This window comes from Calidris pugnax, unplaced genomic scaffold (assembly GCF_001431845.1).
Source record: "Calidris pugnax isolate Ruff unplaced genomic scaffold, ASM143184v1 scaffold20, whole genome shotgun sequence".
Classification (NCBI taxonomy): domain Eukaryota; kingdom Metazoa; phylum Chordata; class Aves; order Charadriiformes; family Scolopacidae; genus Calidris; species Calidris pugnax.
Window position 1 is genome coordinate 9325330 of NW_015094510.1, and position 21040 is coordinate 9346369.

Genomic DNA, 21040 nt, shown 5'->3' on the forward strand with positions numbered 1-21040 from the left:
CCCAGAATGAAACCTCGGCTTTCACATAAACTATATCAGTGCTTCTCCTGTAGCCCATTTTGAAGTCTTCAGGTTTTGTTAGCATATCTAAGAGGTTATGTAGAAGTTTCTACACATTGTAGTCCATCTGTTGCAGTTCCTGCCTTAATTGGCAAAGGAGAATCTTTGTGTGGGTTGGTTTTTTTAATTACATACTACATCTAAGAGCAAAGTCACTAATCAGCTGTCTTACTAATGTTATTTTGGGAGCTGGATCTTAGTATCCAAGCACATTTCTTTTTATCTTTTCTGAACAAATACACTAGGCCGTCATTTACCTGTACAGAAGTAACCACCTGTAAGTGGTTACATCCTGAAGAACACAGTAATGATCATGATGACAATACCCACACTAGCCTTGCTGTGATCGGTAATACATAGCAGTACTTTTGTTACATCTATCTGGTACAGAGTACATTAAGGCATTCTTTCTTAGCATCTCCCTGTGGGATGCAAGCATCATGTAACTATTACACAGATCTCTTACTTTGAAATTGCATTTACACAATTGTTTTTTTAAAACTGAAAAATGGTAAATCTTTTGCTCAGACCAGCCCTCGGGAGCCACAGAATTTGGAAGAATCAGAGAAAGTCTGGACAAAGGAAGCCCTTCCCTTGGTGCAGGAAGACCAAGTTAAGGAGCTGTTAAATGAACTGGGTACTCACAAGTCCATGGGTCCTGATGGGATGCACCTGTGAGTGCTGAGGGAGCTGGCAGAGGTCATTGCTGAGCTGCTCTCCGTCATCTTCAAATAGAGGTCCTGGAGAACAGGCGAGGTGCCTGAGGACTGGAGGAAAGCCAGTGTCATCCCAGTCTTCAAAAAGGGCAAGAAGGAAGACCCAGGAAACTACAGGCCGGTCAGCCTCACCTCCATCCCTGGAAAGATGATGGAACAACTCATTCTGGTTGCCATCTCAAAGCATATGGAGGAAAAGAAAGCCATCAGAAGTAGTCAACATGGATTCACAAAGGGGAAGTCACATCTAACTAACCTAATAGCCTTCTCTGATGGCATCACTGGTTGGACAGATGAGGGGAGGGCACTGGATGTTGTCGACCTTGACTTCAGCAAGGCTTTTGACCCAGTCTCCCACAGCATCCTCATAGATAGCTTAGGAAGTGTGGATTAGAGGAATGGACAGTGAGGTAGATTGAAAACTGGCTGAAAGACAGAGCTCAGAGAGTTGTTATTAGGGGCACAGAATCTAGTTGAAGGTCTGTAACAAGTGGAGTCCCCCAGGGGTCGGTACTGGGTCCAGTCCTCTTCAATATATTCATCAATGACCTGCATGAGGGGATGGAGTGTACTCTCAACAAGTTTTCTGACAATACAAAACTGGAAGGGGTCGTTGACACGATGGAGGGCTGTGCTGCCCTCCATCAGCGAGACCTGGACAGGCTGGAGAGCTGGGCAGAGAGGAACCTAATGAAATTCAATAAAGGCAAGTGTAGGGTACTGCACCTGGGGAGAAATAACCCCATGCATCAGCACAGGTTGGGGGCTGACTTGCTAGAGAACACCTCTGAGGAGAAAGACCTAGGAGTCCTGGTGGACAATAGGATGACCATGAGCCAGCAATGTGCCCTTGTGACCAAGAAGACCAATGGCATCCTGGGGTGCATTAAAAAGAGTGTGACCAGCAGGTCAAGAGAGGTTATCCTGCCCCTCTACTCCGCCCTGGTGAGGTCCCATCTGGAGTATCGTGTCCATTTTTGGGCTCCCCAGTCCAAGAAGGACAGGCAACTGCTGGAGAGGGCTACGAAAATGATTAGGGGGCTGGAGCATCTCCCTTACAAGGAGAGGCTGAGGGCCTTGTGTCTTTTTAGTCTGGAGAAGAGAAGGGTGAGAGGAGATCTGATCAATGCTTATAAATACTTAAAGGGTGGGTGTCAGGAGGACGGGGCCGGTCCTTTTTCAGTGGTGCCCAGGGATAGGGCAAGAGGACATGGGCACAAACTTGAACATAAGAAGTTCTGTCTAAACATGAGGAGGAGCTTCTTTACTTTGAGGGTGGCAGAGCACTGGAATAGGCTGCCCAGGGAGGTTGTGGAGTCCCCTTCTCCAGAGACATTCAAAACCCGCCTGGACAAGTACCTGTGCAACCTGCTCTAGGGAGACCTGCTCTGGTGGGGGGGTGGACTGGATGATCTCCAGAGGTCCCTTCCAACCCCATGTGATTCTGTGATTCTGTGGTTCTGTAGTAGATAAACATTTTCAAAGGCATATCTCAAAATTCCTGCCTCTCCTAGAAATTGGGGAGTGGGAGAAGCCTTTTTTTCTCAAGCACAAAAAACTTACCCAGCCAGTCCATTTTTATTCCTTTGGGTATTTTTATGAAAAGACAAATTGTCTATAAGACAGTGTCATACTGAGTCACCCCACTTGGGTCATATCAGGCGAGGAAATGTCAAAGCGAAGTGTGAGAAAATAATCTGTAGTGAATATTCATTTAACCATCCTATAAGGGATTTGAGGGCTCCCAGCGATTCTATTGACAGATTATCTGTCAATATACTTGTGCTGCCACAGCTTTTCCTTTGAAATAATCCTTCTGGGGTTTTTTTGTGGAAAGCACCATAAAAATTAATAGAAGTGATCCCTGAACTTAGGCGTTTGCACAGAGATTTGAAATGGGACTTCCTGAATAATAAACAAGGCAAGTGGCAAAGACCACAGAAAGGGCAGGACATCACAATGAGGTAATTTGGTTACTCATCTAGAGCTAGAAATCTGTTGTAACATCAAAAAAAAAATTAACCACAAAAAAAAATATAATCACAGCAATTGTTCCTGTACTGAGCTAATACCTTACAGTGCTGCAGAAAAAAAGGGATTTCCATACTCTGCTAAAAGAGGTCTACAGGTATTCTGCTCAAATTGGCATGTGAGGCAGTGAGGTTGAAATCAGTGGTGGCAGGTAAGACAGAGACTCGGAGATAAGGTCCAACAAAAAGAAGGGTCTGTTAGAGAAAGGACTTGGAGAGCAGGATTACAAATGTGAATTCAGCTCACTGATACTTTAAATGGCTCAAGAGTTACGAATAAAATAGGTTTTAGGTTTTCCTACATGGAATTCTTCCAAACCAGAGAGATCCCTGAAACATCCTGACTAGGAATTCTCTCCTGATTTAGGTCACAAACTAAGTTGCACTCAATTTTGTCTCCCATGTTTTATGAATACCTTGTGTTTTGGCTTTTTTCCTACTTTAGCTTTTAAATGAGAGTAGCTTGTAACCCTCAGTGTGATAGTGTAGTGATAATATGCAGGGATAGTATCCAATTCTGTAAGTTGTCCTTTTTGAATGGCTCTTCGAGAAGTTCAAATTCTTATTTTCAGAACTGTAAGAGTCTTTGGAATAGATAACCTCCTCAGAACACAAGAATATTTCATCTCAATATATATGAAATCAAGCAAAGCCCACCTTTGCTGAACAAGGGATTCCAGGCTATTTAGATTCAGACAAAAGAAAGGAAGCTTATGAAAGATGATAGTTGGAACAGGATACCTCAGAGGAATATGGAAGCACTGCCCATGCAGGCAGCAGGAAAAGACAAATTTCAGTTGCAGTTGAGGCTGGAAAGGGTCTGTGAAGGAGAACAAAGGTTTATGTAAACACGCCATCAGAAAAGGAAGACTAGGTATATTATGGGCCTTCTGCTGGATGGACAACTTAATAATGAGGGTTATTGGAAAAGTATACTTGAAAAAGATCTTTTCTTTGCCTCAGTTTTTGCTGGCAAGGTTTTCTCTCAGGTGTCCCAGGTTCCTGTGCTCAGCTGGGGAGCTTAAGGAAGAGAAGTAGTGGCTTCAATAGAAGAATAATACCAGGTGATGGATTATTAAGCAAACTGGACATGCACAACTCCATGGGGATGGATGGGATATATTCAAGGATGCTGAGGAAGTTGACAGACATAATTGGGGTAATTGAGGAGAGGTCTTGATGCTTGAAAAAATGCACATCATCATCATCTTCAAAATGGCACCAGGAGGATTTAGAGGGCTACAGGCTGGCCAGCCTAATTTATTTAAGGATCAAATCCTTCTGGAAGCCATTCCAGGCATATGGAGTGCAAAAAGATGTCTTGGAACAACATTCAAAGGGATCTTGACAGGCTGTAGAAATCTGCTGACAGAAGCCTCATAAGTTCTGCAAAAGCAAATACATATTCTTGCATTTGTGAAAGAACAACACCTGGCAACTGAACAAGGTGGAATTAATTAGAAAGTATACTTGGAGCAAAAGATGGGAATCTCGGGATCCGATAAACAACAAACTAAAAAATGTCCTGTGGACAACAACCAGCAATGTGTTCTCATAGTAATGAAGTCTAACTACACTCTGGTTAGTGCAGCAAACAAGTTGTAATAATTGATTATTCTTGTCTTCTCAACCCTTTTGAGATCATACCTGGAATAATTTTGTCTTACCAGAGTAAGAGAGAAAGTGAAAAAATAGAGTCCAGATTAGGGTACTAAGGGGGCCAGGTGAATGAACACAGAAGAGCTGCTCACAAGACCATGTCCTTATTCTGCTTTGCCCTTCATTTTCTTTTTTGCCATTTGCACCAGTATGAAACAAGGTGGAAAAGGCTCATAAATCCTAATTGCTACAATTTACCGTTCCTTAGTAGAGTAAATGGCTATCCATTAAAGACCAAGAGTTTATGATTCTCTACTATGATGTCAGTTTTATGTTGGCACAATGCTGTTTATTTCAACATTTTTTCGTATTTCTATCATTTGGTGTAAAGTGAAGAATCAAATGCATTTTCATAGTTAGCCGTTAGACATACAGATATTCATCACCAGTCTCATGAAGCTAATTTCAAAACTTCCTGTAGTACAGTCTTATCCCACTGGAAAACAACAGATATGCAGAGAAATGAATTCTTTTATTCTTAAAAAAACAAGGAGCTGAGACAAAGTTATGCTTTCCAAAGTCAATGTGAATTCTCCTGTTTATTACAGTGAGAGAAAAATGGCCTCTAAAATAGTTTGCATAGTTTCCTAATATGAAAAGCAACACAGAAGTCATTTTTTTAAATGGGTTTTATGTCATTTTACTGATCAGTTGCTTACTCCCTACTGGCTTTTCTCAGTCTTCATAAGGAACTTCACATCTTTGGGTCAGAAAGATAGATTACTTAGATGGGAAGTGTTCAAAAAAAAAAGAGCTACTTGACCTAGAGGCAGGCTACATTCTTGCTGGTTTTCTTCTGCCTTCTAATGATGCTAACCTGTCATTATGGTTGTGCAATGTGATAAATGTAATTTTGAAGGCAATGTTAGTCTCTTTCAGAACTCAGTGTTCTGAATCCTAGATGGTGCACTGGACAAATAATGATTTAACTAGACACTAAGCTTATACCTTCTGACTTCTACTAGCTGCATAAATAATTCAGAACAAAAAAGGACATCTACACCCAGCAAGCTCAAGTCTTTTCCAACATCATGTTAGTCCAGTTTTGCAGTTGTACATTGAGTCATGCTTGTTGCTGGTGCCATGCACCATCACTGTGAACACCTGAGTTCTTAAGTGTACTCTTTGCAATATCAGTGTTGCAGTATGAGGACCCTTTGGGGCACTGCAAGTGGAGCCATATCTTCCAGGGACATCATATGCGCTACTTGGCATGCCCTCTACACTTAATTTTGCTTTATTAATAGACACAGTATGGGAGTGTCAAAAAAGAGCTGGACGGTGCACCAATATTAGGCATTGTGACTGATTAGCACTCGAATTCAAGAGAAAGCATGCCATATCATTGGGAGCAGTCAGCACAGATTTGCCAAGGGGAAATCATGCTTGACCAATCTGATAACCTTCTATGATGGCATGACTGGCTGGGGAGATGAGGGAAGAGCAGTGGATGTTGTCTATCTTAACTTCAGCAAGGCTTTTGGCACAGTCTTCTGTAACATCCTCATAGGTAAGCTAGGGTGGTGTGGGTTAGATGAGAGGACAGTGAGGTGGATTGAGAACTGGCTGAATGGCAGAGCTCAGAGAGTTGTGGTCAGCAGTGCAGAATCTAGTTGGACGCCTGTAACTAGTGGTGTTCCCCAGGGGTCAGTACTGGGTCTGGTCTTGTTCAACATCTTCATCAATGGTCTCGATAAGGGGACAGAGTGTACCCTCAGCAAGTTTGCTGAAGATGAAAAACTGCAAGGAGTTGCTGACACACCAGAAGGCTATGCTTCCATTCATTGAGGCCTGAACAGGCTAGAGACTTGGGCAGAGAGGAACATAATGAAATTCAACAAGGGCAAGTGTAGGGTTCTGTTCCTATGGAGGAATAACCCTACACACTGTTACAGGTTGGGGACTGACTTTCTTGAAAGAAGCTCTGTAGAGGGAGATCTGGGAGTCCTGGTGGACAGCAAGTTGATCATGTGCCAGAAATGTGCCCTTGCGGCCAAAAAGGTAAATGGTCTCCTGGAGGGCATTAAAATGAATGTGGCCAACAGGTCCAGGGAAATGGTCCCCCCCTCTACACTGCCCTGGCGAGGCCACATCTGGAGTACTGTGTCCAATTCTGGTCCCCATGGTTCAAGAAGCACAGGGAACTACTGGAGAGAGTCCAGCAGAGGCTTATAAAGATGACCAAAGGGAAAGGAACACCTCTCTTATGAGGAAAGACTGAGACATGTGGGTCTGTTCATCCTGGAGAATAGAAGACTGAGAGGGGATCTTACCAATGCTTATGAATATCTAAAGGGCAGGTGTCAAGAGGATGGGGTTAGACTCTTCTCAGTGGTGCTTGGTGACAGGACAAGGGACACAAGCTAGACAAGGAAATTCCATCTAAATATGAGGAAAAACTTTTTTACTTTGAGGGTAACAGAGCACTGGAACAGGCTGACCAGAACGGATGTAGAGTCTCCGTCTCTGGAAATATTCAAAACCCACCTGGATGTGTTCCTGTCCAGCCTGCTCTAGGTGATCCCGCAGTGGTAGGGGAGTTGGACTAGATGAGCTTTGAAGGTCCCTTCCAACCCCTACAGTTCTGCGATTCTGAGATAAACTGCAGACATGCACACAGTGGCACTACTGGTCATAACCACGTTGAACATGACTAAATGTTAGGAGTTTTCAAGATCTTATGATTTCTGGATAGCACGGATTGCTTTAGAAATATATTTTATTTACTGTAGAGAAAGTGTGGAACTGGTCTTCCCAGACTTAGTTCCCTTAGAAGCATCTCCAGGACCACCATAGATAATGGATGACAAGTAGAAAACACTCATACACACAGTTGAAATCATTACTTCCTTCTACACCGATTCTAGCGTAGGGCAGCAATGAGAATGGGATGACTAATGAAATAATCTTTTTCATCTTCCTGGCACAGTTCTTTAGCTAATCTGGCATAATTAGAAGGCTGTGCATCTGCAGTAGTCAATACTTTCACAGATCTGGTACTTTTCTAGTTGCTATTAAAAGGTGTGAATTTCCTCTTGATTACACCTATGCAAGGAAAGAGTATTTCTGCTTGTTGTGGTTTGGGCGGGCTGAGAGCAGAGCAGAGGCAAGCAAGCAAAGCAAGATTCAAATTTACTGGCTTAGGACCTCATTGTGTTCTACTCTGCATCTTCTGTAGTTTTTCAAAGAAATTCAAAGACACTATGAAATGGTACATTTGTCCTTGGTACTATTTTATACTGACTTACACAATAAGTGATTACAGCAAAAAGCTTGGGTCTCAGCTACACAGAAAACACTTCTCTTTTTGTTGTTGTTGTTGTTGTTTGTTTTTTTTTAATGGCTGTGAGAAGTGGCCTTGAAGAATATATGAAACAGAATTGCACTATCTGAAAAGTGTAAAGGTACTCCACTGGAACTGTAAGTGAGGCTTACCATTCAAGGCCATGGAGAATCAAACTCTTCCATCTAAAGTTTGGACTCCATATCTCTGAATAGAAAGCCCCCATTAATATTTTAGTAAGGCTTAAAAGCTTCATTTTCTGTTGGGAAAACTTATTATAGCAATAAAAAATGCTCAAATAGGCTTTTCACAGGGATAATGAAGTTTTAATGCTTCAAAAATTGCCATGGGGACTTCCTGTTTTCAGAAGAACTTCCAACACAGCTACTCACTGTTGCTTTAAACAAGTTTTTTCTGAACATAAAAAAAATTGAAAAATAACAAATCTCTTTTTCATATAAGTTGGGAGATGCATTAATTATGGAAATTTAAGGTAATATAAATGGAATATAAGCTTCTGCAGTTACAGTCTTTTTTTGGAAGTATTAGAGTCTTGGAGTTTGTAGGTACCAGTTGTGCTGGTATCCAGTGCTGCAGTGGAGAATAAGAGGCATTTTTAGGGTGTAATTCAACTGATTTATTTTAGGCATCTGGTTTAAGATAAAAGAAATTGCATCTCAAAGGTTGCACCAGATGATCTTTTGAGGTTACTTCCTACTTGGACTGTTCTGTGATTCTATTGGTTGATTTAAAGCTTGTCAGTTCTCTGTATTGATTGTAAAGGCTTCATGAGGTGATCTCACTGTATACGTCTGTATTTTGTCAGATTAATCTTCCCATTTTAGAGACTGACATAATAGTAATTCAAGTTTAAACACTTTACTACACAATGGAAGCCAATTAAATTTTTGTCTGAATAAAGTGTGTGCACCCTTCTCTCCATTCCAGAGTATTGTAAGGTTTCTAGAGCCAAAAATTGATTGTGTTTTAATTGTTTTGTATCCAGCAGTAAACAACTCTTCATCCTAGCATTTTTTTCTCTGCTAAGAGATAGGTTAATATTTCTTCTTTTTTATAGCCTCAAAATGGTTACAGAGAACTATATACATTAAGGGATTTATGATGCATCAACATCTATAGGTAAATTTTATGCATTGCTGACTTTAAGTATCTAGAAATCTATCAACATAAGAAGTCATAAATTGGCTGAGGTTATGAGACTACTCATCAGACTGAAAGAAAGATCACATATCTAATGGTAGATCTGAAGTAGGTAATAGGGAGTGAAACCTTGCAGAGTCTAGATAAAATTTAAGTCATCCTTAGATCCTGCATATTAGATTAATATATTCTTCTGGTTTTCATATTTTATTTCTTCTTCCTTAGTTTATTTCTTGCTATGCTATTTTTCTTTCTTTTTTGAGGAAGCGGTCTCGCTAAACAATCATTTCATCTTTGGAGAGCTGCAATGCTAACTGTCATAGATACACTCTGCTAGTAACTTAATTTTCACTTGGTAGCATCTTTTGTCCTCTTTCTGGCAATGGAAGTTACCAACTGTGGTGTAGAAGCAAAGACAATCAGATCCCCTAAGAAACAGACTAAAAGTCTTTTTATCTTTATAAGGAAAGGACCATATCAATGCTTACTAGTGGAAGGAGAGGAAATCTAACAAACAAAAGCCGGATACAAGAGTAAAAATAACAGCTATTCCGCAGGCTGAGCTCAGCTCTTGCCTTGGTAAAAGAACCAAGGAAAGCGAAGGTAACTTTATGACACCTTTGTGTCTGAATTCGTGTCTGGTCTTTGATGCATGTCAGAAACAGATTGATTGGGAATGTACACAGAGCGGCCATGACCTTTTCCTCCCTCTCTTTTGCCCTCAGGAGCAAATCAAAAGGGAGAAAGTAAAACAAGGGAAAAGACAGCCCTGGGAAGAGCTTACTTTCACCTCTCCTGATGAAAAATTCCAAGGTAAAATATTCATTCTAGGTTTTCATTCAAACCGCACTTTTCACCACTTGTATTTTACTAGCTTTTCATACTGAAGGAGACAATCCTAAATGGTCCTCATACACAAAAAAAAATTACAAAGGAAAAAAATCCAAATAAATATGGGCATAGTTTCCCCAGAGTTAGAGAAGTTCATGAACACATCCTGGGTGAGCTGCAAACATTAGAGCAAGATGAAAATGTATGCCAACACAAGAAAATAAGTTCTGCTTAAATCTCTTTTATAGTAATGGCAAAAATACTTCCTTCAGTTCTGAAAAAAAATCTATAGGATTTTTTTTAAAGTTTAAATAAGATGAATGGGGTATAGTAACCACAGCAGTTTGCAACAACTCAATTTAAATTCATAATACTGTATTTTTATTATTTAAAAGAGGAATAGGGATACTTGTTTTGTGGCTTCGTAAGAATGTCAATTGTCCTTTCAGAATTTTGCTAGTTAGTTCCTGTGTCTTACATCCTACATCCTTTTGTCTCTCTGGATATTAAATAGAAATCCAGAGGAGTACTGCAAATGCTTAAATACTGTATGTGTGTCTATAGGCAAATATATATACAGTAGATTCAAAGATTCCAGAACTTTTTACAAAAATTACATTTTAAAATTATAGCAAAAGAATTGAAATCGAGGACTGAATAGGACTGCATAGGGCACAGAGTGATATACTGTTGTCACTGTAAGCTAGAACTTGGAGATGAAAGGTTACCATGCATTTTGATTTGCCTGAGAAAACACAGAAAACTTGTGTGGTTTTTGTGGTTTTTTTTGATTTGCAGATTACTGTTGAATCCTCTGGGCTAAGTGTGACCTGAGGTGCCTCATCTTGACTTTATGATCAGACCTGTGAAAGGTCATTTTGTCAGAAGAGTCTCATTTGAGTATTTGAATATAGTCTTGAGACAGGCTCCAAGTCTGTATGCATTTCCGTTGCAGTTACATTTCAGGGGATATTCAAGATAAAGGAACCTAGGAAACCTTATTGCTGAAAAGATGTCACCTATAGGCTATAAGCATTACAATCCTGGAATTAAGGACGTATATTCCAAGTACCATTTCAGGAATTTTCCTTGGATAAAAGCCAACTTTTTTCTCTGTATTGTTTGAAGCAAAACCTTTTGACCACATTTTCCTTTTAAACCCATATTCCTTAATTTTACTAAACTTTAAAGAGTTCAAATCAACATTTTCTGGTGAGCTTCAGGAAAATTTTTGAAACCATTACCAAAGAATGCTTTAAACTCTTCCAAGAAATAAATTGGAAAAACACTCTGTCTGTAAAGCCTTTTATTAAATTGTATGATAATGAAAAAAAAATCAACCCAAAACAAAACCCCCAAAAAACCCCAAACTGTAACCCATCTCTAAACCAGTTACTTGAGAAGGTATAATGGCTCTTGTTTTGGAAACAGGATTAGGTATTTGGAAGGTGAATATTAGTGCGCTGGTTTGGGTTTTACAGGAAGAGATGTTTAAGTTTTTAGGTATACAAATTTGCTTCGCACTTGTTCAATGAAATATTGTTAGACACTTTTCCAAATATTTCTATGTACTTCATCATAAAAATAATGACTAAAATTTCTTAGCAAGGTGTCCTGGTTTGAGGTTTTTCTATCCCATGTGTTCATCTCAGTGGCCAATCCAGCCCAAACCATGACACAAGGGCTTCACTACATGAAGAATATTTTTTTCACTGTATGAGGAATATGACAACCTGGTGACAGCTGGTCATATTAGCTGAGGTTAGTTGCTTAAAATCTAAAAGAGGTGTTTCTTACCATTACTCTTGTCTGCTTGTTTTGGGGCAGGGGAAGAAGAAATAAAATAAAAAAAAAAAAAGTGTGCCCTTTTTTGCCTGAAAAAGTGGAAATAGATATAGTTTTCTGTGGATATTTCATCCTCAAGCCCTCGATTTTTCTCCACCCTGTCAGGTCTTGCTTCCAAAATGCTGAAGCTCTTTATACTACACTAAATCAATGCCTTGGTTTTCTAATGGGCACAGTACAATACTTCTTTTTTCATAATTTTTTTAAAGCCTTTGTAGGTCAACAGATTGAAGATCTCTGGTTTTAACAATTAAGTATTATGCAGTTCTAGCATAAAGAAAGAGTAAGGTTTTGTTTGTCAAATCTTGCCAATAACTAGTGGGAGGAGTGAAAAAGTCACTCACTTTATTTTACAAATACTACAGAAGCATTTCTTCTAATTCTGACAGTTAAAACCAGCTTTGACTAATTATACTAAGAAAATCTAGAAAAAGACAAAATCACTGGTAACTTGAACAGATGCAATTTAATTTGCTTCAGAAATGTTTTACCTCTCTGCAACAGTGCTAATTAAATGTTACTTAAATCAGAACCTAGCATTCTCATCAAGCAGTTGATAACAGTGGAATTAAGGAAATAATCCCAGTTCCCTTTAATAATGGATTTTTGATTACTGATAGAAACTACAGCATTCCATCTGACTACCAACAAGGGGTGCATCCATTACACATCTGGGTTCCCAATATTCTGGAATCAATGAAGGAGAAAAACCCAGCTGCAAAGCTAGCTCTCTGTCTCATGTCTGAGTTCCACAGAAGAAATGTCCCCATGTGAAAGTTCATTCAATTTTTGAGCAGAGTGACTAGAAATTCAGAAAGAGAACAAAGGTAAATGTTCATATCTGACTAGATCAGGCTGGGTCCCTTCATAATCGATGTAGAGCATTCTAGGGAACAATTCATCTCAGACTGAAGCTGGTATCTACTATAAGCCTTAAACATCAGTGATTTCCCTGATGAATACTCTGATGTCTGATAGCAATTTCTATGGGTCATAGCTCAGGTGTCGTAGAAAACTTCAGTAAAAGGGTAGGGCAATGAAATAGCAGTTGACATACAGACAGGTCCTCTTGTGGATGGTGTGTGGTGGGGTCAAGGTATTATAGTAAGATTTAACTTAGTGTTCGTTTATGTGACAGATGTTATTTTATTATATTATTACATATTGGTAAAAAATATACTTTTTAGTCTAAAATCATCCTTAACTTTGAAAGTAAGGAAAACCCTCTTAATCTAGACAAAGAATTAAACAGCAGAGCATTTTTTATAAATCCCTATTTACAATATGTTCAAGATGGGCAGTTATCTTTATGCTATTTGATAAAACCTCACTGACTGATAAGAATAAACTCAATACTTGACAAAATGCTACAACAATTAATAAAGCAGATAATTTGTAAGCACCTGGAGGAAAATAACTTGTAAATACTAGGCAACATGGGCTCATCAAAAACAAATCATGCTGAACTAACCTCATTTCTTTCACTGATAGGATAACAAGCTTAGTGGATAAAGGAAATGCTGTGGACATACTACGTCTTGATTTTAATAAAGAATTTGATACAGTTCCACATGACATTCTCATAAGAAAACTAGAGAAATTTTGATTAAATGCAATCACTGCTAAATAAATACAATGCTGGAGAGAAGAAAAAAAAGCAATAACAACAACAAAAAACCAACCCACAGAGCAATTATTAATGGTTCAATGTCAGGTTAGGAAGAAGTATCAAGTGTGGCCTACAGAGGTCTGCTCTGGGTCATAAGTCCAATTCTACTTAATATTTTCACTGTGTGCTCGGAAAACAAAGTAGAAAGCATGTTAATCAAAAAAGTAGAAGATATAAAATAAGAACAAGTTACATTTCATTGGATACTTATAATGCCACAAAGATTTTAAAACAAAACTGAAATCAGCACAAATTGCTGCAAAGGCTTTATCCACTCTGAATTGTCAGCAATGTCATAAGAAGGAAAACTGATTTTCCCTGGGTGGGTTTAGTTAGGATGGTTCATTTCCCCACATGAGACTCTTCCATACTACTCAAAAATATTTCACATACAAAATATGGGTTGATTTGGCAACTTAAAGGGCTTTTTGGGAAGGCATAATCTTTATGCTGGAGTAGATTTTGGAATGTAACCAGACTGGAATCTATTCCTTTCATTCTTATGCTTCTGAGAGTCTTCTCTGGGGCAGAATGCAAGGTACAGATGTGCTTGTTTTTCTGAACTAATGAATTTATAGTATATAATTAATGCTGCTAGGAATGGATATGGATTCCAAAAAATCATTGATTTCTTGACGATTGGTCAATTTTAATCTTTAGTTATGTCAAATTTAAATTGGTTTAGGTAAGAAAAATCATAGAAAAAAGTGAAAAAACCCCTAAACTGTCTGAAAACTTTGCAGACCAATGAATATTGTAAAGTAGTACACTGTATGTACTATAAGAAAGTTATTAGACAATTAACTGCTTCATACTGATCAAGCCGCAGAAAAAGTTTTGCATTTGGCTTACACTGAGAAAGAAAAAAGGAAAAAATCAGAGGGAAAACCAATTATTATCTAAAACTATATAAAGAAATACTAGCATGATGGGGACATTTATTCTTATTAATTGATAAAGATAAAATAAAAAGTAGTGGGCTAAATCAACAGGGAAAGATTAGAATAAATTTTAGACAAAATAGAACATACAAAGCTTCAATTATTATATTTACAATTAAAGGTATCACTTGCTTCAATTATATAAATTTATCAAATACATACAAGTTAGTTCTTTGGTTCTCCAACTCTTCAAATACATAAATTTGCTCCAATTACAATCACATTTTTAGTATTCAATTATATACATGCAACTCTACCAGCACCTCAATCTCCATGGTCTGGAATGGTGTCATAGGAAAGGATTTAGCCTATGGATATAGTGCAGGGTTGCAAAAAACACTAAATTTGTGAAAGGCCAACCGCAGTATGTTTTTATCAGTTCCATACACATTCAAAGGGCTGCACAGATACACAGGTGTTTTAAATATCAGACAGTAATTGCCCTCTGAGGAGCAGTAGGGATTTCAGAAGGTTTCTTTCCTGAACAAATACTGATAGGAGGTAGTGTGCTGTGCCACCTAAGCAGCAGATGTCTGAACAGACATGCTAGGGTAAGAAAGTAATAACATCATGCCTCTCTTACGGGATGGAGAATTAGAGCCCCATTGATATTAAGAGTCAATCATTTCTGAATTAACAAGTGATTTTTGGGTATTTCTGCTACAGGGCAAATGTTGGCACATGCAGGCCAGATAACACTCACTCATCTTCAGCTACCTAAGACATCTAAGACAGGTGCTTAAACCTTGCATTGTCATCTTACAGACAGTGTAGATCTTTGCAAACATTTTGTGAGGAAGACCGAGCAACAAGTCATAATTTTGCCCTGTTTTGCAAAGCAGATGAGGAGAGTGTAGACATTTTAATATTCACAGAATCCTTTCAACTATATTTTTTTAGAGCCAGAATTGGTGGATAGGGAAGAAAGAGAGAGCCAAGACCGTGAACATATGTACTTCTGTGCAGGTGATGAAGTGACAATATTATGATATTGGACAAGGGGTAATGGTTTTAAACTGAAAGAGGGGAGATTCAGATTAGATACTAGGAAGAAATTGTTTACTGTGAGGGTGGTGAGGCACTGGAACAGGTTGCCCAGAGAAGCTGTGGATGCCCCATCCCCAGAAGTGTTCAATACCAGACTGGATGGGGATTTGAGCAACTTGGTCTAGTGGGAGGTGTCCCTGCCTATGTCAGGAGAGTTAGAACTCAATGATTTTTAAGGTCCCTTTCAACCTAAACCATTCTATGAGTCTGTGTTTCTGAGCTAGGAAAGAAGTATGAGAGAAGATTAAATGCTCTATGAAAGACAGAGAAGCAGGCCTTCCAATGAAGAAAGGGCGAAAAAAGAGAAAAAGATCAAAGCAGGAATAGAAGGCAGTAAGGAAAGAATAAAGGGATAAAAGAAATAGTATATTAGAAATAAGGAAAAAGGGACTGGAAATAATGGAAAAATTGAAATGCTGCAAAGAAGCACAAATTTATTCATGTAGTTAAAAACTACATATAGTTCTGATAAGTTAGTGCTAAGTGCTGTTAAACTAGCAATGACTGTTTAATCACAGCTGCTTCTGCTATTTTGTTTTCACTGATGTTGTCTAGCATGGCTGGGATAGCCTTCATGTGAATCAGAGAGTTCTTTTGTCAAGTGGATGAGAAAACCACAGGCTGTCCTGGGAGCTTGCAGAAGATAAATATTTACACCAACATGTTCTAAAATCTCTTTTTGAAATAAACCTGTAAGCTGCACTAGATTCCTTCTGATGCTCCTCTCCATCAAATTTTATTAAAGTACTGGCCATTTGAGGAGATGCAGTACGACAACAGACAGATATATTAACAAGAAAAAGTTTCTGTCAGATACAAGACTTAAAATTCTACATAGCTATAAGCCAGAATTGCTAATACTAAAGAATTAGTCCAAAGTTCATTTATAAACAAACAAGCAAAACCTCCCAAACCTTCTAGTTTTGGAGAAAAACAGAATTTGTCTGTTTGAATATTGTTTTTTAAAGTAGACTGCTAGCAGGGCGCATCTTAATATAATTTTGTGTGACACATTTTTTCACTTTTTAAAGCGTGTTTTTCAGTAAGTCTACATTTACAGTTTACTTTTCGAGCTTTATTCACTTTAGTCATTAATTTTATTTTAAATTATTTAGCTCTGCAGCAATATGTCTTCAGAACCATCTTTTACCAGCTATATAAAGAGTGCAGGAAAGTTCCTCTCTGTTCTCAATCATACAGTTTTAGTAAGAGGAAGATGACAGTGTAATCTTCTAATGATAACTCATGTGGAAACATTTTCACAGTCTTAGAAGTGAACTGTCTTTGTTATGAAGTCAGTAAATGAGGAGATGTGCAGAAGTCAGATGTGAGTGAAGTAGTTCTGGGCTTTTCTGCAGAATTAGTTGTATTAATTTAAGTGAAAATCTTATCTTTTCTCCAGTGAGCTAATATAAGGATGGCTGCTTTTTCTGTGTGCGTGTGGTTTTATGCCATTAAAGGCTCGTTTCTTGTGCATACTCATTATTGGTTACAGATATAAAACAAAGCATACAGATATAAAACATTCATACAGCCAAAGGAAATGTGTGCAAGTATGTGTTACCTGCTACCACATCCTTGCTACAATACCCACTCTCATCAGATGCTGTATAGCAAAAGTGTTTCTCCCAAACAAAAATTACTTTGACAGTGCTGGCTGCCTAACATGAGAAAAGAAACTTTTTCAGCTTTAAAGCAAGACCAATTTATCTCATTTCCTTCTATCCAATGCCACATAATAACTAAATTCAGATTTCTTTTAAGCCAAATTTCCTGTGAGAAACTAGATTCACATACTTTTTCAAATTCTGTCTGAATGTTTGTCGTTGTATGCTTCCCACATCTTAGAGACTACACCAAAAAGGAAAAAAAAATAAGTAAGGAAAAAGATTACAGAAGAGAAGAGGAACTTTTGAAACAAAATTGAACAATGATCTTTACATATAGCCTTCCTACATCTCTCCCAGCGAATCCCATATGCCTCAAGAAAAGCTGGAAAATAATTTTCTGCGTATTCCTTAAATACCCAGGATGCAAATCTAGATGTTAGTGAAGTACTTAGAAAGTATGCTTCAGTACGTAGGTCTGAAGACTGGGCTCTAATGCCTTATCATCCTGTGAACTTAGCATGTGTGAAGCAGAACTCTTAAGCTCTTTCTAATGGTGAAAACACAACAGGAGAAAGTTCATTTCTCAGGTAACAAGGCATAGAATCATTTAAGGATTTCTAGGTCAGAATCAACACTTACCTGCTATCTGAAAGTCTTTTAGCTGCTTCTACATGTCAGTGAAGTAGCTATTCATGTCTCTGGGAGAAACTCTGATTGTTAATGAGCAGCTGAAGTTTCCCATTGGAACAATCCTATTCTTAGACACGTAGCAAAGGTCATCTTTATACTGGAAATATATATTCTAATACTAGTATGGCAAACTATGCTGGAAAGAAAAGACAAATAACAAATAAGAGTGTATTTAGAACTGCTGCAAATACACCTGAAAACATAAGGTTCAAGCTGTGGTCATTTGCCACAAATTGTATGACGGCTTCTGGTAGGTCTATGTGGAAAAAGTTGGTAAGTTTGGAGTTAGTTCTCAAACATTTAATCAATAGTGAATTAAATTATTTTCATTTTTTATAGTAAAATATGGTGATTGGGGGTGAAGTATTTGAGAGGAGGCTATTTATACATAAGATATTGCCAAAAATAATGAAGAACCCCAATTAAGTGAACTTGTATTTAGTCAGGACACCTTAAAAATGACCAGTCATGTCCTAATCAAATATATATGTTCTTCTCTCAAATTCAGAATTAATAAGCATGTCAAAAGCCTGACAGAAGTGAAGATACTATATGAAAAGCTGCAATATCAGGTTAAAAATTCAATAGGAGCGATAGGTCAGATTGTGCTAGCAAGTGGGTGTTACTATACCTTGAGGTACAGAGATATATCTGCTACATACAATCTCCTAGTTCTGAAGTTCACTGATGAGTTGATGTGCTCTTCATGTAGATTGTCAACTACCCAGCTGTTTTTTGAAATTAAAAGAATTGTAGCATCTGGATTTAGAGTAAATCCAAATGTATGAGAATACATTTGTTCTCCAGGCATACTCTGATGCGTCCACCCACACTATGTTGTCTTCCAATCCCTATTTTGATGTATTGTAGTGTAGCTATCTGTCTTTCTCAGGTACTTTGAACTGAAAAATCATGCACAAAAATAAAAATTGCATCTTAAGACCAGAACACGTGGACCAGAAGAAATCTTGACCAAGTTGTAATCCTTGTAAACACATGTATTTTTCTCTAAAGAGGACTAACGTTAAGCTATGTGGTCACAGTCCTCTCTGCAAATCCTGATTTGAGGCCCAAGGCTGTTTAATGGTATAGGTGTAGATAAAGTCAAAACAGGTAAAAAATTTAACTGTATCAACAAGAAACATTCCTTCTGATTTGAATATTTCTTGTCTAAATACAGAGAATATTGTAGGAAGGTTGCGTTATTAATCACCTGAATAGGATAGGTATATTGACTGGGACATGTTAAGGGAGATGAGAGAGATTACAATGGCAGAAAACTCAGTAATAATGAACAACTCAATTATGCCCATGAAGATTAGTAAAAAGTAATTCTGGGACATGTTCTAAAAACTAATTTTAGATGCTATAATGATTGCCCTTGGAGCAGCTATTTTTTATATAATTCTGAACAGAGCATAAGAACTTACTGAAATTTTTACTACTGAAGAGCCATTCTGAAATCTTGACTATAGTACATTTAAATTCCTCTTCTCTATAGGAATGAAAAAAAATATTACCCACATACACACATGTATACATATAAATGAGGGGAACTCTAGAAAAATGAGAAAGACTAAAAAAACTCCCAAGTAATTTAAAGGAGAATCTTAAAGGATTAAGTTGTTGAATGTGTAATGGAAATTCTGTAAAGTTTATGGTGATTAACAAAATGATGGCATAAATAAACAGAAGAATGAAGAAACTCTTCATATCAAAATCTTACTCTTAGAAAGTGGAATTTATAGCCATGTAAGGAAGATCTGAATATCATGAACTCTGAAAAGTAATGTAGGATCTAAGCTAAGACCCAAAAAAAAGGTTTAGATGACAAGCTTGTGAAAGGCATGAAAACTTGTAATAAACATTTTTTCTAACCTATCAGAGTCTGCAGAGCTGATAGATGATGGAGGTGTAATAGGAGAACTCAAAGAAGATAAGACCATAGTAGAAAAATTAAATGAGTTCTTCACATTGATACTCACCACCGAAGAGTTTACAAAGGTCCCCACAGTGGCTGTTTTCTTTGCGAAGGATGAACTGTAGGAACTATCTTAAATTAAAGTGTCAATAGAAGTTATTTTAGACCAAATAGATAAATGAATAGCAACAAATTGCCAAGACAAGATGATATACACCCAAGGGTTTTTAAATAACTCAAATATGACCTTGTCATTTGATCATAGATCTTACACTATTGTATATGTCAGCTTCTGTATGAGAAGAGAGGTTAGCAATTTTTATGCCCTTTTTTTAAAAGGATCCTTAGAGAAATTTGGTAGGGGAGATGTGAGGAAGATGAAGAAAACTAGGAAGTTGTATGTCTAATTCCTTAGAGGCAGATTGGTAGAATAATATTCATAGACACATAGTTAAATACAATAAAATGGGGAGGGATAAAAATAAATTTTGTAGAGAAAATTCTTTGGTTTTTTAATCTCTTAGAAAGAATAAATGAACATACAAGCAAGGGTGATCTGTATCTGGTTGATACACTGTGCCTGGATTTTCAGAAAACATCTGACAAGATCCTCTATAAAAGACCCTTAAATAAGCAAAACTGTGATGGATTATGAAAAGGAATCTCTACCTTTAGATTTATAAATACCTACAGGACAGGAGATTAATAAATATATAAAGGACAGAAAATAGTAGCAGGAATAAATAATCAGTTTTAGCAATGAGAGTCCCACTCTTTCTGAAAGGTTGCAAAAGCTCCTAAAAGTATGAACTGGGTGTTAAAGAGGCAGAGGCAACACATACAAAACTATGCACATGGAAAGAAGACAAACAGAAATGCTCACTTCCTATAAACAGTCAAAGGTTCTAAACTAGGCGTTGTTAATCCAGAAAAGGTAATTGCAGCTATTCTGGATACACCTATGGAAATGTTAGGTCAGTGTTGACTGACAATCAAACCAAAAATATCCTAAACAAGCACAAACTCCTAAGAATTATTGGGGAAGAAAAACAAAACATTAAACTCTCATACATAACAAAATAATTATCAAAGCTATTAGATGAAATTGTAAGGAAATAGGTTTAAAATAATAATTTATTTTTTTTTTATTTAGCATATGACTAAATATCAGAACTCATCATCACAGGATAGCTTGGATGTCAAAATTTTAAGTGAGTTCAAAAACTGATTAGACAAATAAACGGAAGCTTATGAGGGGATGTTAAACACTGAGATACAAGCTCTAGATACAAGCCATTAGACACATAAAGCTGGAAAAGTATCCAGAGGAGTACACCACACTATGTTTGCTCTATTTTTACATAATTTTAAACATTTTATTATTACCTTAAGTAGCCATCTTCTGTCACTGGATTTGGACCTCTGATTGAATACAGAAGAGCCACTGTTCTCCAATATTCTGCTTCTGTGACACCAAAATGTTAAAAAATGGTCATTTTTTCAACATGTGGAGTCAGCTGTTCAGGAAGCGTAAATCAGTATTGTATTGAAGAAGTCAGTGTGTTACCTTGGTTTAA

The 21040-nt window shown here is 37.6% G+C and overlaps 1 long non-coding RNA gene across 4 annotated transcripts in view; it reads right to left on the reverse strand.

The window, feature by feature from the left end:
* Positions 1 to 864: 864 nt before the first annotated feature.
* LOC106902319 overlaps positions 865 to 21040 on the reverse strand; it is a 104811-nt gene continuing 84635 nt past the window's right edge. For 2 of the 4 annotated variants that reach the window (XR_001414481.1, XR_001414480.1), the window contains exons 5-8: positions 20850 to 20928; positions 19528 to 19595; positions 17492 to 17678; positions 865 to 916 (exon numbers count right to left, since the gene is read on the reverse strand). This is a non-coding gene — a long non-coding RNA (uncharacterized LOC106902319). The remainder of the gene's footprint in view (positions 917 to 17491; positions 17679 to 19527; positions 19596 to 20849; positions 20929 to 21040) is intronic. The other 2 variants (XR_001414482.1, XR_001414483.1) reach the window with 2 other exon arrangements.